This window comes from Crocodylus porosus, unplaced genomic scaffold, assembly GCF_001723895.1.
Source record: "Crocodylus porosus isolate Cpor-Errol unplaced genomic scaffold, CroPor_comp1, whole genome shotgun sequence".
In the NCBI taxonomy this organism is placed as follows: Eukaryota; Metazoa; Chordata; order Crocodylia; family Crocodylidae; genus Crocodylus; species Crocodylus porosus.
The window spans coordinates 218,050,207-218,056,318 of NW_017728886.1; positions in this window are offsets into that span (position 1 = coordinate 218,050,207).

Consider the following 6,112-nt stretch of genomic DNA (forward strand, 5'->3'; position numbering starts at 1 on the left):
CCACGAGTGCTCAAATATTCTTGCCAGTGGCTGTGCAATGACATCAGCCAGTGCCTTCAGTACCCTCGGATGGAGCTCATCTGGGCCTGCCGACTTAAACACATCCAGTCCTTTCAAGTGACTCATTTCATCTAACCTTTTGAACATGGACTTCTAAATGAGTATAAGCTATCTTTTGTCACACTATTTTACCCTCACAAGTAAATTACCAGTGACCTTTTCTGGATTATTGAATGCATGTCAATTTATTTGACAAAATCAACACATTTTGTTAATCTTTCTATCATTCTTGTAAGGTACTTGTCACTGTAATATTTAAGCACCATATGACAATCAAAAGCTGCATGCATGGTGTCCTCAATGGCAATCTTTGCACATCCTCCCTTGTTCCTATGAGGCATTTTTAGTTTTTCATTTTATTTTATTTTATTTTCTCTCCCTACCCCCTCCAGTATCTCCCCTTCTTTTTTTAGAAATTAGGAAAATTGAAAGAAAGCATGTTAAAAAGACTACATCTAGAGTTGAACATGGTCTACCTCTGTGAGTTCGGCTGCAGAAAATACTTTGCCACTTGCATATCATAATTTTACTCTGGACCCCTTTAGTTGAAAGAATCCTGTAGTGAAAGCAATAGCTGTCTTGCAGAGTTGGATTAGAGAGGTCTTCTTTGAGATAGGTCAGATTCTTTGAGGTAGATCACAACTACAGCCTTAAATTTGGTCTGTTAAGGAATAGAGATTCCTCCCAAGAAGCAATCGATAGTTTCCAAATCAAAGACGTTGCCTAAGCAATCAAAGGGGGAGAGAGAGTCAACAACCTATGTTGAAAGAAAGAACATTCATTCTAAGTTGAAAGTAAAGCACCTCTGGGCAAAAACATATGTGAGCTGTAGTTGACAAAATGGTTCAACCCAACTTCAAATAATATGAGTAGAGTTCTGAAATGGCGACTGCCTACTTAACCATTTGTAATATTGACATAACATAGATTTGTAGCAGGCAGAGCTGACAGTCTCAAACCAGATGTTGATGCAATGATCTACATGACAGGAATTCTGATAATTCATTACCATGCATGCAAAGGATATGGACAGTTACAATATGGCTAGTTGCAATCAGTCCTGAAATTAATGTATGGATGGAAGAGATGCTTTTTCATTATCACCTACTTTGGGGGAACCAGTGGGTGCACTCCTGTCAGCGTTCAGACTGATAAATATTGATACAAATCATTTTTATACGATCTGCCTATTTATTAGAATTGCTTTCCTGCTCAATGTGTTGAAGTCCGTGATGCACTGCATACCGAATTTCCCAGTGTTCAGACTTCTATTATCATTGCAAGAAATAATGAAATGTATTAATTACTTTCTTCTTAATGTTGTGATTTATTTTCAGATATCAAGTCATCACTGATTTCCAATGCCCTTCTGGTGTCTGATTCACTTTTTTATCATAAAGAAAAAATCTACTATACAGATTTTTATGGAAGAATGTTAAATAAAACTTGTAAGAATATACATAAAAATGCTCACTGGACATGTCTACATGAGACATTTACCGAGTAGTCAATTAATTAACTCCACAATAAAATGTCACTGTCTATATGTGCGGTGCTATTAGGATGGAGTCAACTAATTAACTCTCCTGTAGGATACTACTACCAGACACAAGTAGTATGCTACAGCAAACTTATTTACTTTACAGCAATACGTGTGAAAACACTGATGGGACTGGCTGGGGCATGAGTGTGCTTCAGGGTAGGGGCTGGCTGCTGGCTAGCCCTGCACTAGAGTACCCTTGTGCCTCAGCCAGCCCCTCCACAGCCTGTTGAGTAAGGTTGTAGCAGCCCTAGGTAGGCAGGCTGACCCTGGGAGCCCCCTGCCAGCTGGGGCTGCTCCGCCCTGGCTTAACATGCTGCAGTCCTGGGCACGGGTGCAAACGTGGCTCCTGGGAGTAATAAACTCCAGTCTGAACTGGTGAGGAATGCATAATGGTTTGGTGAAATCTAAAGGTTTTACTAGTAGTAGGTTGTAGAACACACAACTGTATACATAGTAAGAAACCTAAATGAATGCCAATCGTATTACTTTTTCCTGTATATGTCATATATATGTTATAATGTCATATGTATATTTTATAGAGAAATTCTTTAAAAATGTATTTTTTTGTACAGAAAGATTCTGTCCAACTGTCTAGATGCCTATTGTAAATTCAAATTATAATTAAACCATTTAGAAAATTTTGTTGTTGTTGTTCCACTTCATAAGCTTAACAATTGATATCTAGGGAGCTTTGATTGCTAAAAGCAACTGCTATGACTTCTTTGGAAAGGTGAAAAGTAATACTGCTCCAGTGATATAAATAATCTATTTCTAGCCCTGATTAATCACAATATATCACTCCATAACTGAAGTGTTTGTCCTGGGCTTCAGACCAGAATAACTTGGGAGTGAAATTCCCCTGGGTGGAGGGAATGTCTGCATGACTCTTAGTTTTAAAAGACAGAACAAAACCTATTTGTTTGTAGCTGTTTAGAGAATTATAATGTTAGAAAAAGAAAGGCAAGTGGATGACAAGTGGACAATGATTCAGGATCAGTGTAATTTACATGGCCCCCACATTTGGGGAGAAGGCATTTCATATAACTTTTGTCTTTTACGGCTATGATTTTGCTCAGACATAAGAACTTTCATTTAACTTCTGTGAAAGTTTATCAATACTACTTCTCACAATTTCCTGCATTCTTCCTAGCATTCTTCCTATTTCTTCCCATACTTCATTTGAGACCCACACTCTTTGGTTTCTTGTTGCTAATCTGTTTTACTGCTACTTGTGGCCTTTCTATCATGTCATTTACTTCCTGGAGGATTTTTTCTACTTAGTTTTTTTGGTCTGTTTGTCACTTTTGTTTTGAGTGCAGAGTATGAGTCAGAGCATGTCCATCTAAATACTTTGCTGACTAATAGAGAAGGCACAACTCTTTCAGACTCCCTCAAGAAATCAACCACAAGAGTTTAGGGCTTTGTTACAGTACACCTTGGAACACATTCTGATGCTTCATACAGGCTCAAACAGGGATAACTGGATACAATTTAAGAGCTCATGATATACAGGAGATTAGAGAAGGTGATCTCCTGGTAATGGTCCTTTTTGGACTTTAAATCTGTGGATTTAAAAAAAAAAATCATTTTCTTTAATTGCTGTGAGAACTGATGATTGCAAGATAATAGTACTTTCTTTCTTTATTTACTTACTTATTTATTTATTAATTAATAATAGTAATTTATTATTATATGGGCAAACTCAGGTTATTTTAATCCAATGTAAACGTATGTGGATAGCAGGCCCCAAAGATTGTTTCAATTTAGTTGGCAATTTAATTGCTTACCAAGGAATAAGGAGTATGTGTGAATGAAAAAGATAGAGAGGAAGGAGGATAATGATTCAAGATAGGTTAAGGGGCTGGTGATCTTTTTCAAGTAGTTTTTGGTTCTGCTTGGATCTTCCTTCAAACTGCTAGTAGCAAGCCAGTATGTATCTCCAAGATCCAGTCCTTCAGAATAAGGATCTCACTCTTTAGGAATTGATATCACTATTGGCCTCTATCCACCCACATGCTACTACTCCCATATTTGGTAACAACAAGTTTATCTACATGTTGCCCTAGACAATGTAGCAATGCACTATGTAACCATACAGAGTGCTACGGCAACGTAGTGATCACGTGCATCTTTACGTGATTGCTAGTTACGTAGCCATAGCTGCTCATTCCCTGGGTATAGCGTGCCACTAGTATGACATAGTGGCGAATATACCTGTGCGCCGTGTGCGCAATGCAGTAACCATCCATACTGTGCCATGCTTTAATACTTTTCAAAGGAAGTACTAAAGCACAGCACCATAGCAACATCGCCATCCGGTGACGTGTAAATGTGCCCAGTGTTATTATTTCTCAGTTTCCTCCTTAGTTTCAGATCAGCTCTTTTATGTTTTCTGAAAATATATTGAAGACATCTCTTTTAAAAGACGAACTCAGTATAAGGAGACTTAACAATTTAGATTTTCTTTTTAGGATGAAGGATTTTAAGGACCTCCCTAGCATACACTATCCTTTTAAATATCCAATTTAAATGCCTCTTATATCTTCTAATATAGTGTAGAGCATGTCTATCACCATTGCATGGCAGTTCTTCATCGTCCTACAGAGACTGGAAGATCTTCCTGCTGATCTTTTTTAAGAATCACAAAAGAATATTTTGGAGAAGACATTAAAATATATATTATGAAATAACTTGATTCATTTGCTGCTTAAGAATAATTTATCTCCAAATATAGTCCAATACACACAAGAAAACAGATACAAAGCAAAAGAAAAGTATAGAATCATAGGATTGCAGGGGAACTAAAGGATCAGCTAATCCAACCCCTGCACTATGTACTATATTAATAGTGGAAGCAGAAAAGGCACAACTGAAGAATTTGGAATGATTCAAAATTAATCAAACAGTAATTCACAAACCATATGCAACTTGTATAAATGTTTGAAAATTTCAGTTGGACAAGGTATACAAGATGCACGTAACTCCTTTCTGCTCAAAGTTTTTGCTTCATAATATTCAACATGCATAACTAACTATGGGACTAAATTTTTACACCTCACCCCCCCCCCTTTGGAAATGCTTGCACTTACTGGGGTGATATTCCAAAAAGAATCTTTGGCGCCAGACACTTCAGGATTTAAATTATGTGTTACATTTGCCTGACATTTTTTTTTTTTTTGAAGAGAACAGTGTTGAAGTCTTTGAAAGCTTTTTTGGTTCTTTCGTGTTCTGAGGTTGGAAGGATTTCAAGAAACATTTACGTTTTCTCGCCATATGTTTCTATTGCAGCTTTTGTGTTCAGTTCAGATAATATTATGGTTGTCAGTATGCAGTGAACATCTGTATTAGAAAATGTCATGTTGGTGGCAGCAGGGGAGAACTCCTGTGCTTTTTGCATTTCAGACAGCAAATCCAAGTTCTCAACAATGAACGTGACCTTAGTGTGCAGAATCGGGCGGTCACTGAGATTATTTGCCTGTTTCTTCAGTTTCTTCTTTAGCACTGACAAACTCAGGGTGATCTAAAATACGCATTAGCACAGTCCGTGCCTTATTTACATGACATGCAGCTGGGTAGAAACTCATCCAGAAGCCGGTAATCGGCAATTAAGTTTGCAGTTGTCTCACACTTTATAAAACAAAACCTTCAGCTTGTCTGCGTGCTTGAAAACAGCTCCAAATCCAATGATGAAGGGTTTCACGTGTCTCATGTCTTCAATAACTGTCTCTTATTTCTTTAATAGCTGTGGCTGATGATAGTGCAACATGAATTAAATGAGTGGGACAAGTAACTCATAATAGCTCTGGTTTCTGATTGAGTTTCATCTCCCATGAAAACTCAGCCATATAGAATCACAGGGCTGGAAGGGACCCCGAAGGATCACTGGGTCCAACCCATGTATGAGCAGGAAAGACATCTGGGGTCACGTGACCCCAGCCAGGTGACCCTCCAGTCTGCTCTTGAAGACCTCTTGGGTAGATGATTGCACCACCTCTGGGGAGAGCTTGTTCCACAGTCTGGACACCCTAGTTATGAATAAATTTTTCTTAATGTTCAGCTTGAAACTATCTTCCAGGAGTTTGTGACCATTGTTTTTAGTTTTTCGCCAGGGTGCCTTGGTGAACAGTTGTTCACTGAGCCCCTGATGTACACCTCTGATATACCGGGAAGCCACAACCAGGTCCCCTCTCAGCCTTCTTTTCTGTAGGCTGAAGAGTCTGAGATCCCTCAGCCTCCCCTTGTATGGCTTTCCATGCAAGCCTTTGATCATACGGGTGGCCCTTCTCTGGACGCTCTCAAGGTTTAGCACATCCTTCTTGAAATGTGAGGCAGAATCCATGTTAGTGGTGGCCACATTTTCCCAAGTCAGTTGGTACATCTCTAACATTGCATTTACTGCTGCATGGATGCCTGGGGTGTCAGTAAATGGGATGAATGTCACAGCTGCACAAAACAATGCAAGCTTTTTGCCTTTGAAATAAAAAAACAAAAGGCTGATGTCCAATACAT